Source organism: Callithrix jacchus, chromosome 2 (assembly GCF_049354715.1).
Source record: "Callithrix jacchus isolate 240 chromosome 2, calJac240_pri, whole genome shotgun sequence".
NCBI lineage: Eukaryota > Metazoa > Chordata > Mammalia > Primates > Cebidae > Callithrix > Callithrix jacchus.
The window spans coordinates 7,216,768-7,229,230 of record NC_133503.1 but is presented as its reverse complement, the minus strand read 5'-3'; the positions used below and the strand labels follow the sequence as shown (position 1 = coordinate 7,229,230).

Below are 12,463 nucleotides of genomic sequence, written 5' to 3'. Positions count from 1 at the left end.
CCAGCTAATTTTTAGTATCTTTAGTAGAGACAGGGTTTCATCATGTTGACCAGGATGGTCTCAATATCTTGACCTCGTGATCCACTCCCAAAGTGCTGGGATTACAGGCTTGAGCCACCGCGCCCGGCCTTCTTCTACGTTTTATAACACATGAGCAACCAAAGTGTCTGTACACTGAGCACTTACTATGTGCTAGCCTTTGTGTATCGAGTCTTGACATACACTCTATGTATTAGGCTGTTGTTGCATTGCTATAAAGACGGGGTAGTTTATGAGTGAAAGAGTTCGTTAGTTCACAGTTCTGCAGGCTGTACAGGAAACATGATGCTGGCATCATCTTAGCTTCTGGGGAGGCATCTGAGAGCTTTTATTCATGGCGGAAAGGGACATGGGGGCAGACACATCACAGGGCAAAGGCAGGAGCAGGAGAAAGGGTTGATGGGAGAAATGCTGCACATTGTCAGACGACCAGATCTTGCGAGGACTCACTCACTCTCATAAGGACAGCACCAAGGAGATGGTGCTAATTCATTCATGAGAAATCCACTTCAGTGATCCAGTTACCTCCCACCATGCTCCACTTCTAACACTGGGAATGAGGCAGGAACGAATATCCAAACTATGTCACCCTACAACGTAGATACTGCGATTACCCCTGCTTTTACAGAGCAAGAAACCAAATTTAATTAAATGGGCTTAGACTTTCCCCAGGTCACATAGCAAACAGCAAAGCTAGAAATCTAACCCAGATCAACTGACACCAGAGCCTGTTTTTATTTAAAACACTATTTGGTACACCCTTAACAGACAGAGGTCTCATTTAATTTATCTTTAATGCTCAATATCTAGACTGCGGTCGGTGATCAATAAATGTCTGTTGATTGAAGGAGAGAAAGTAGAATATCATCAGACTTCCCCAGGATTCACCAGGGAAACCAAGAGACTCCTTTGTAATTTGGCTGAAGTAACTATTCAGTCAACATTGAATCAAATGTGAATTGAATTGAGTTACCCCAAGTAATAGAGCTAGATACGTCTCACGAATTGACGACAGAGAACTCCTTTCTATATGACTTCGCAACTTATCACTGTCAGAAAAACTGGGCAGGCAGAGCTGGGCTCACGCTGGCATACACAAAAGAATCTAAAAAATAATCAATTGAATTCAAACCACCATACATCATGGATGTTTAGAGCCAGAGAGGACCTGGGAGAGCATCTGCTTCTCCTCTTTCATTTCGCTGAGAAAGAAAATAAGGGCTAGCAGAGACCATAGCCCCAGCAAAATCATCTAGGTTGGCAGAAACACACCCATTGCTGCCAGAATGCCTGGCTACATTATTCTCTTTCTTTCTAAATATTTTTCAGATAAATATCCAAGGCATTTTTGTTGCCTTGGGTACCTACTTAGAATTTTTACTTATTCTTTATTAATGAATATACTGGGGGTTTTTTGGAGGGGAAGGTTGGGGTCTTCTTGAGGCAGGGTCTCCCACTGTTACCCAGACTGTAGTGCAGCAACACAACTGTGGCTCACTGCAGCCTCAGCTGCCTAAGCTCGAGATCCCCCTGTTATAGTGGACCCTAAGTTTCTCCTCAAAGAATCAGTATGCCAGTGTGTTCAGCTCTCTTATTCTTTAATTCTCTATTTTAAAGTTTAACTTCCTTGTAATTCCAGTAAACAACCTTCTCCACCGGTTCTAATCAGTAGTTCACATCTGCTCCCCATCCCCCCGGCTCCATCCTGACTCATCTTGGTCACCTGATCACCCCGGCTACTTGCTCTGACACGCCCATAACCATCCTTCCCACCAAAACACCCACGCTGCCACTCCAGCTCAGACTCCTGCTCTTTTTAAAGTAGCCAATCAGGATTAGTCTAGCTTGTGCGGTCTGACCCTAGCCAATAGAGGACCACACAGCAGTAGGGACGATCCCCATCAGGCATAAGTACCCCTTCCCACCTTGTCCAAGCATGTGGCGGCCATCATTGCTCCATCCATGTGTGGCACCCTTCTATAGAAGTAAACTGCCTTGCTGGGAGGATGCATCTTTGAGTGCTAGTTCTTTTGCAGCACTGGAATTTTACTTATATCACCCAACCTCAGCCTCTCAAATACCTGTGACCACAGATGTGTGCCACCACTCCCAGCTTATTTCTCTATTTTTGTAGAGACCAAGTCTCCCTATGTTACCCAGGCATGTATCAAATTCCTGGGCTCAAGCAATTCTCCTGCCTCTGCTTCCCATACTACTGGGATTTTACAGGCAGCCACCACACCCTGCCTTTACTGTTTTACTTTAAAGGATTGTCTGCTTAAATGTTTTATTTCAATTTTTGTCCCCCATAAAAGGATAATTTGTAGCACCAGCCAGCAAATAAAAGCCATATGTCTATGAAACGTCTGCTTTTAGATACGGAATGCGACCTTTCTAGCCACCAGTCCAGCAAACGGTTACAGGCTCTCATGGTTGAGATAAATGAGACCGAGTTACACCAAAGAGGACAGGGCAGGGATCAGAAGGCAGGAGAATGGTGTTAAAGTACTTACAAGTTGCAGTGCTCTCAACTGCAATGCACAACAAAACACCACTCAAATAACAAAAGGAACACACGTCAGCTCATGCAACTGAAAAGTCCACAGGAAGGCTGGCATCAGGTAAGGCTTGTTCTGGTCACACACAGAGTACATTCATGACTCAATTTCACCTGCTTTGCAACTGGGGTTGCCAAGGTGAAAAAAAAAATCATAGTTTTCCATCCTCAAGGATCTTGCTGCCTATTGAGGGAGACAGATAGATTATAGCCATCTTCTAGAAAGAGTCATCCGTGTATGCTAAATCTACTCCCTCACCACCTATTCAGCCTTGAGCCCATTGTGAGTACACAATGAGAGATCTGAAGACCACTTGAGAACACAGCAAAGGGTCTTTCCCAGCCCGGGCAGCCACTCAAACTCCTCCTCAAAGTGGTCATGAGGTACTGTCTGCATCCTTAAAGAACTCATTAACCTGCCTCAGCCTCCCAAAGTGCTGGGATTACAGGCTTGAGCCACCGCGCCTGGCCTAGATGGGTAGCCCATCCTGGTCAACATGGTGAAACCCCGTCTCTACTAAAAATACCAAAAATTAGCTGGGCATGGTGGTGCATGCCTGTAATCCCAGCTACTCAGGAGGCTGGAGACTGAGGCAGGAGAATTGCCTGAACCCAGGAGGCAGAGGTTGCGGTGAGCCGAGATCGCGCCATTGCACTCCAGCCTGGGTAACAAGAGTGAAACTCCATCTCAAAAAAAAAGAGAACTCATTAAAATTAGTCTAGGAAGAAATGTAAGCACAAGGGCAAAAAATAATTGTGGGACACAGTAGGAAATTATGGACTATTAAGTGCTGGCAGAGAGCAATTCAGAAAGAGAAAGGGAAGAGAAGCAGCAAGTAGCCCCAGATCTCAGAAAGCCTTTCCCATAGGGTGGAGAGGTACCATAGACAGGTGGCATTGCCCTTTAAGGACTCACAACAAAGGGAGATTTGGGGGTTCTTGGCATAGAGGATTGGCCAGCCTGGGCAACAGAGTAAGACCCCGTCTTAAAAAACATAAAAGCCATGTCAATGATGGGAACAGACAGAAACTAGAAATGAATGTTGCAATGTAAAGGGGACAGAGACTCAATCCTCTTCGTGGCCAGAATTCAGTGAAGTAAGCACTGGAAGACTAAGTCAGAGATTTTTTTTGTAGGCCCAGAACTCTGGGAAAACCTTTCTCAGATGCCCAAGTGAGCACTGCTGGTATGCAGGCTGTTAGTCCATCAGGCCCATGGGTTCTGGCCAGTGCAGTGAACTCTGTGAATCAGTGTGTTTACTGCATCACACTGGCTGGGCTTGGTGGTTCACGCCTGTAATCCCAGCACTTTGGGAGGCCAAGAAGGGAGGATCACTTGAGGCCAGGAGTTTGAGACCAGCCTGGGCAACATAGCAAGATCCTGTCTGTACAAATAATTTAGAAATTACCCCAGTGAGGTTGTGCACACCTGTGGTGCCAGCTACCCAGGAGGCTGAGGCAAAAGGATCCCTGAGCCCAGGAGATCCAGGCTGCAGTGAGTCATGATCATGCCACTGCACTTCAGCCTGGGTAACAGAGCAAGACACTGTCTCAAAAATAAATAAATTACCCCATTCTAGGTGTGCCCTTACCCCATTCTACGTGTACCCTGACATGAAAAAGGTTGAGAAGCACTACTCAATACACGCTAAAAGCTTAAGAACTTCAAACATGCATTCTTACATTAGCTGAAAAACCAGCAGAATTCTCTACCTGGGGTCCACTGGAAAATGACCCTAAGGCATCCACTGTACCAAGTTAAAGCCTCTTCTTTTTTACATTTTGTTGGTTGTGTTTTGTTGTGTCATGCTTTGTTTTGAGACAGGGTCTTGCTCTATTGCCCAGGCTTGAGTGTGGTAGTGCAGCCTTGACCTCCTGTGTCAGCCTCTTGAGTAGCTGGAACTACAGGTGCACACCACCGTGATTGGCTAATTTTTGTTTTGTTTTTTTTTTTTTAGTAAAAACAGGGTCTCAGTGTGTTACCAGGCTGGTCTTGAACTCCTGGGCTCAAGCGATCCTCCTGTCCCAGCATCCCAAAGTATTGGAATGACACTTTGAGCCACCGCACCCCACGTAAATTACCTTCTGGTTCATTCAGAAAGGTATCAGTTATGTTCTATTCTTATGAGAAGAGAGAAAAATACTCAAGTCTGTTTCTGGGTTCTGTGGTTGAGACGAGGAACCCCACTGAGGATAACTATGTGACAGCTTACTATTTATTTTACTGCATTCTGACTGTTTTTAAAGAAAAAAATATAGTTGTTTGGCAAGTAAACGTAATTTATTCCAAATATTTAATTTACCAAAATAAGCATCATGCCAGTGTACATTATGTGGGACTACATGAATACTATGACTCTTCAATGGTAGGACATTTTTGCAGATGTTTTCTTTTATCTGAAATGGACAAATGGGACCCTTTCAGGTTTATAGAAAATGCAATGGGGGACTGGGCATGGTGGCCCATGCGTATAACCCCAACACTTTGGGATGCCAAGGTGGGTGGATCACCTGAGGTCAGGAGTGCAAGATCAGCCTGGCCAACATGGTGAAACCCCATCTCTACTAAAACTATGAAAATAAGGTGGTGCACGCCTGTAATCCCAGCTACTCAGGAGGCTGAGGCAGAAGAACCACTTGAGCCTGGGAGGCAGAGGTTGCAGTGAGCTGAGATCGCACCAGGGCACTCCAGCCTGGATGGAGAAAGACTTTGTCTCAGACACACACACAAAAAAAGGCAACAAGAGGAGAGTTCCAGAAGGGACAAGCTGGCCCCATCATACTGGGAACAAGAACTAGGGTTTCTTGACCCCTAATGAAATCTTCTCTCCCGTTCTCTGCTCTTTTTCTGTCTGAAGCATGTTTTCTGATTCTTTTCCATTAAGTGCATCATGAGCATTCGCTGGGAGAGCACTTTTGAAGCATCCTCATTCTTTCACGCAATCACTTAGCATCGTTGTTCTGTGAAATCTGTGGTTTGGAAACCTTCGTGTTGCCCCTAATCACATGCTTTTCAGTCCTCCTCTCCCCTTCCTTGAATTCCTAGAATGTGTGCACCTGATAATCAAGACTTATTCATTGGAAGTCTTCTTGCATTTGACGTGGATAATACAAATTTTACTCGTGAAATGCTACTCAGGGTCTCATTTTTGAATGAAGACGTTGATTTACTTACATTTTCAGAACACACACAATAGGCAGAGAATTAAAATAATGGACAACAACTAATAGAAAACAGGTGTGACTCTGAAACTCAAATTGTGCATTCTCCGGTCTTGGAGAAGCGCTGGGAGAAGAATGTTTACCATACAATAACGGAGACAGCAAAAAAATAAAATGAAATAAACAATACATTCCCATTGAATGAGTGCAGCTTTCCAGCTGGGGCCCATTTCAGCATCTAGCAGCACAACCAAAAATGAACAGACAAAGACAGCTAAACTAGGTTGGTATTATTTCCCCTAGACACTGGGAAGAAGATGGCAAGAGTGTAATTTGATTTCAGTAAAATGTTTTCTAAACAAGTTTGGGGACCGTATCATCTGGGTTGACAAATCGAATACCCGGTCTGAAGTTCCTCTAATAAGGCGGATGCAGTGACTTCATAAGAGGAACCCATCACTCAAATTCACACTTGAGGTGCAGTGGCTTATGCCTGTAATCCTGGCACTTCCGGAGGCTGAGGCAGGCGGATCACTTGAGGTTAGGAGTTCAAGACCAGCAGCCTGGGCAATGTGGTGAAAACTCATCTTTACTAAAAATACAACAAAGTTGCCAGGCATGGCAACTGTAATCCCAGCTACTCGGGAGGCTGAGGCAGGAGAGCTGTTTGAAACTCGGGGGGCAAAGGTTTCGGTGAGCTGAGATCGTGCCACTGCACTCCAGCCTGGGCAACAGAGCGATAAACAAACAAATGTGCAAACATCTACAGCTGAGAAGGTGACAAAATTTAAGAGAAATACAGAAATGCACCAAAGGCCAAGCCTTCAGACTAGCTCCTGATGTGTGACAAGGGAGGGTTTAATCTGCTGACCTGCAATCCCCAGAAGAACCTGAAAGTGAAAAGGACTAACACGTGTGGTTCTTTCTTCTTTTGTTTTGGTTGTCTTTCGGTGACAGGGTCTTGATGCATCACCCAGGCTGAACTGCAGTGGCATAATCATGGCTCACTGCAGCCTTGAACTTCTGGTGTCAAGCCATCCTCTTGCCTCAAACTCCCTAGTAGTAGCTGAGACTAAGGGCACACACCACCACTCCTAATTTTTTTTTCTGTAGATACGGGGTCTTGCTATGTTGCCCAGGCTGGCCTAGAAGTCCTGGGCTCAAGGGATCCTCCCGCCTCAACTTCCCAAAGTGTTGACATTACAGGCATGGGCTGCATTCTGGTAATCCTGTGCCCACTCGCGCTGTAACACTGAATTCGCTCCATAGGCCAGTTTTGGCTGAATGGGCCTCATGTTTGAAACATCTCTTTTCCTCCTGTTCTAATCTCTGAATTACACTCTGCCAAATTAGCCTGACTCCATCCCCAGGACACTTCTGCAGATGTCATTGCATAGAGGCAGATCCATGTCACTTAGTGAACTGAGAAGGGGTAGAAAACCTGTCATTTTTCTTTTTTCTTTTTTTTTTTTTTTTTTTTTGCAGTCTCACTCTGTTGCCCAGGCTGGAGTGCAATGGCATGATTTCGGCTCACTGCAACCTCCATCTCCTGGGTTCAAGCAATTCTTCTGCCTCAGACTCCCAAATAGCTGGGATTATAGGCATGCGTCACCACGCTCACCTAATTTGTTTTTTTGTATTTTTAGTAGAGACGGGGTTTCACCATGTTGACCAGGCTTGTCTCAAACTCTTGACCTCAGGTGATCCACCCACCTCAGCCTCCCAAACTACTAGGATTACAGGCCTGAGCCACTGTGCCGGGCCAATAAACCAGAAAGGATTCATTCCCTAAGCTGGGAATTGAACTGAGGACACTATCGTGAAGGAATAGAGCTTTAGTTACTGAGCTAATGCACAGGGTCAAGTTTCTTTTGGACACTGACCACCTAGAAAATCCAGGTAGGAAAGAGAAGAGAAGAACTGGAAAGCTCTGTGACAGAAAAAAAACACAGGCCTTATAAACAAAGATGATGAAGAAAGACACCTGTAAACCCCATTGATATCTCCCATTCGTGTTAGCTTCCTTCCGCCTTTAAGGTGGCCTGGGGGCCAGCTGCAGTGACTCCGGCCTGTATCCCAGTGCTTTGGGAGGCCAAGGCAGGAGGATCACTTGAGGCCAGGAGTTAAGAGACCAGCCTGGGCAACAGGGCAAGACCCTCTGTCTACAAAAATTCTAAAAATTAGCCAGGTGCAGTGGGGCACACCTGTAGTCCTAGCAACTCAGAGGGCTGAGGTGGGAGGATTACTTGAAACCAGGAGTTTGAGGCTGCAGTGAGCTAAGGCTATGCCACTGAACTCCAGCCTGGGTCTGGCTCCAGAGCAATACCTCATTCTGCCAACCTCCCACCCCCAAAAAGTGTCTGGCCATAGCACCTCAGATTCTCTTTTATAGACAGTAAGAGCCAAAAGTTTGGAAGAAACGTTAGAGAAGTCATCTAGTCCAAGTTTGTATTCAAGACAGGGTCCACTATGGCCATGACTCTCAATATCCTGTTTCCATGTGACACCAACGCTTTAAAACCTCTAGGGCTGTGGTTTTCATGTCCAAGCAGGCAGCTGGCACTCAGGCAGATTTTATTATTAAAAATGAGTCCAAGGGGCTGAGCATGGTGGCTCGTGCCTGTAGTCACTGCACCTTGGGAGGCTGAGGCAGGCAGATCATTTGAGCCAAGAAGTTCAACACCAGCCTGGGCAACACGGCAAAATCCTATCTCTACAAAAAATACAAAAATTAGATGGGCAAAGTAGTGCGTACCTATAGTCCCAGCTACTCAGGAGGCTGAGGTAGGCAGATCGCTTGAACCCGGGAGGTGGAGGTTGCAATGAGCCCAGATAGCATCACTGCACTCCAGCCTGAGCAACAGAGCAAGAGCCTATCTAAAAAAAAAAGGAAAAAAAGAGGCCAAAGCAGGAGGACTGCTTGAGCCCAGGAGTCTGAGACCAGCCTGGGCAACACAGCAAGACCCTATATCTATCAAACATAAAAAAAATTAGTAGGTTGTCCCTGTGGTCTCAGCTACTCAGGAGGCTAAGGCAGGAGGATCAGGAGGATCATTTGAGCCCAGGAGTTTGAGGCTACAGTGAGCCACGATCCCACCACTGCACTCCAGCCTGGGCAACAGAGTGAGATCCTGTCTCAAAATAAACAAATAATTTAAAAGGCCTTGATTGTTCATTGGCCTATTGGTGCCCGCTCTACATTCTGGAGCTGCCTGCAGCAATTCTTCCTCCTAGAACAATCCTCCAGAGATTAGAAGACCCCCGTTGGTCCTTCCCCATGAGATCTCCCTTTTCCTTTCAGTTTTTTCAATGGTTCCTTTTCCTGATTTAGAATCAAGTTCAAATGCATGGACCTGGGAGACCCACCATGACCTGACTCACACCTGTCTCTGTCCAGCCCCATAGTTCCTCAGTGATTGCATCACACGTGAGACTTCCACAAAACCTGGTTGTCCATACACATTGCTGCCATAGGTTTCCATGCCTCAGCTCATGGTTTGCCACTTTTATTTTGTTTTCTTTTTTTTTAATGTGAAACATGTTTCCCTGACTCCTCTTTACTTCTCCACCTTCTTCTTGAGGTGGTAGATCTTCAAGACTCGCTCAGGCCAGGTGGCCTCTAAGAAACCTTCATTACTACCACAGATCAAACCCCATGTGCTTTTCATATGCATTTCACCCCAGCATTCCTCTATTATGGCATCAATCACCATGTTATTAGAATTATCTGCATTCTAGCTAGGCATGGTGGCACTTACCTGTAGTCCCAGCTACTCGGGAGGCCTTGGTAGGAGGATCTCTTGAGTCCAGGAATTTGAGACCAGCCTAGTCAACATAGCAAGACCCTGTGCCTACAAAAAAAAAAAAAGGCAAAAAATTAGCTAGGCATGATGACATGCACCTGTAGTCCCAGCTACTCTGGAGGTCTAGGCAGGAGGATCACTGGAATCCAGGAGTTCAAGACCAGCCTAGGCAACATAGCAAGACCCTGTCTCTACCAAAAGATAAAACATTTGAACATGTGGTAGCATGGACCTGAAGTCCCAGCTACTTCGGAAGCTCAGGCAGCAGGATTGCTTGAGCCTCAAAGTTGAGGCTACAGTGAGCTATGATCACACCACTGTACTCAAGCCTGGATAACAAAGCAAGTCTCAAAAAAAAAATCATAAAGGATACAAACAAACGAAATAAACAGCCATATGAAGAGATACAGGGCAGTGCATGGGGAAAAGGAGCACAGCTCTGAAACCCTCTCTAGGCACACCACCCTGCCAGCATCTTAATGCGTTCCCACTCAAAAGCTCTCTGAGTCCCATCCTTTACAGGTTCCGTTATGTAGGAACAATTCATTAAGTCACTTGCCATTGGTGATTCAATCTCCAGCCCCTCACCTCTCCCTGGAGGTCAGGGTGTGGGGCTGAAAGTTCCAGCCCACTAATGCAACGTTGGTTCCTCTGACAACAAGCCCCCATCCTCGTGAGCATAAACTCAAGGGTGGATGAAAGGAGCTTATTATGAATAACAAAAGCTGCTCCTGAGTCAAATGGGAGTTTTGTTTTAAGTTCTTTGAGAAATCGCCAAACCGCTTTCCACAACAGCTGAATGAATTTACACTCCCACCAGCAGTGTATAAGCATTCCCTTGTCTGGGCAACCTCGCCAGCATCTTTTATATTTTGACTTTTTAATAATAGCCGTCTTGACTGGTATAAGATGTTATCTCATTGAGATTTAGATTTGCATTTCTCTAATGATTCGTGATGTTGAGCATTTTTCTATGTTTTGTTGGCCACACGTATGTCTTCTTTTTTAAGTGTCTATTCACGGTTTTTGCCCACTTTTTAATGGAGTTGTTTGGTTTTTTTTTGTTGTTAATTTGTTTAAATTTCTTATAGATTCTGGATATTAGTTGTTGATCAAATGCATAGTTTGGAGATATTTCCGCCCATTCTGTAGGTTGTCTGTTTGTCGATAGTTTCTTTTGCTGTGCAGAAGCACTTTAGTTTAATTAGCTCACATTTGTCAATTTTTGTTTTGGCTGCAATTGCTTTTGGTGAAAAACTGCCTCTACTTATTACCTGGGTGACAAAATAATCTGTACACTAAACCCCCGTGACATGCAATTTACCTATAACAAACCTGCACTTCAGGTCAGCTGCAGAGAGCCACTCACTCATGGTCATACCACAAAGGTGTCAACCAAAAATAAAATTCCAAGCCCCCCAACCAACTAACTGAACCCCTTTCTTGAACAAGGGGATTTGAAAAAGAAAACTAAAAAACTAGTTCAGGCTATGAGAGAAAGAGGGGGACATGTCCCAATATACCCCTTCAGTACTGGCCCTTGGAGTGTCCCAAGATGAGCAAAAACATCCTAGCCTTTCTATTCCCACCACATTCAGGATGTGCCTTAGATGTGGGTTACTGCTGTTGACTAAAAAGAGCCAAACTCTGTAAAACATTTGAAGACGTTTATCCTGAGCCAAATAACAGTGACCATGACCCATGACACAGCCTCAGGAGGTCTTGAGAACATGTGCCCAGGTAGTGCGGTTACAGCTTGGTTTTATGCATTTTAGGGAGACGGAAGTGTGGAACTTAGGCACAAGTAACCAACATTAACATTAAAATAGAGATCATAAGACCACAAAACAGACATTTTGTAGTAATAATGTCAGAGGCATTTGAACTGGAGTGGCCAGAGTGACTCCATCTTGAATAGGGGCTGCGTAAAATAGGGCTGAGGACTGCTAGGCTACATTCCCAGGAGGTGAGGCATTCTTGGTCACAGGATAAGACAGGAGGTTGGCACAAGATACAGGTCACAAAGACCTTGCTGATAAAACAGGATGCAGTAAAGAAGTCAGCCAAAACCCACCAAAACCAAGATGGTGACAAAAGTGACCTCTGGTTGTCCTCACTGCTCATTACACTCTAATTATACTACATTAGCATGCTAAGAGACACTCCCACCAGCACCATGACAGTTTACAAATGCCATGGCAACACCCGGAAATTACCCTATATGGTGTTAAGAGGGAGAAACTCTTGGTTCCAGGAACTGTCCACTCCTTTCCTGGAAACTCATGAATAATCCACTTGTTGTTTAGGGTATAATCAAGAAATAACTCTAAGTATCCTTAGTCAAGCAGCTCACACCACCGCTGCTCTGCCTATGGAGTACCACGCTTTATTCCTTCACTTTCCTAATAAACTTGCTTTCACTTTACTCTATGGCCTCACCCCAGATTCTTTCTTGTGCAAAATCCGGGAGCCTTCTCTTGGGGTCTGAATCAGAACCCCTTTCCAGTAACCATAAGATACAAGTTTCCAATCTGATTCTGGTACAGCATCATATACCAGAAATGTGCATTCTGTAGAGAATCTCCTTCCCTTTCCAGGCCTTTTCCTGACCCAGGAGAAATTACTAAGAGTCTGACACTCTTGAGATCCTAAAAGAGGCATTTACCATCCATTCTCTCTGAAGCCTGTAATCTAGAGGCTGTATCTACATAAAACATAACCTCCTTATCTTAACTCAAGCATTTATTTCTGCTGACTTCAACTCTTAAGGCAAAGCTAACTTCTTCAACCAATTGGTCAATCCGAAAATCTTTAAATGTACCTAATGACATGTAAGCTCCAGCTTCAAGATGTCCTGTGTTTCCGGCTGAACCAATGTATACCTTCCCTGAAGATATTACCA

The 12,463-nt window shown here is 45.0% G+C and overlaps 1 protein-coding gene across 2 annotated transcripts in view; it reads right to left on the bottom strand.

Annotated features, from left to right (window-relative positions):
* Positions 1–12,463, bottom strand: part of LOC118149171 (uncharacterized) — a 300,718-nt gene that overhangs the window by 105,351 nt on the left and 182,904 nt on the right. For both annotated transcript variants that reach the window (XR_013528662.1, XM_078354318.1), the window contains exon 10: positions 9,517–9,609. The gene's annotated coding sequence lies outside the window, so the exon portion shown is untranslated. The remainder of the gene's footprint in view (positions 1–9,516; positions 9,610–12,463) is intronic.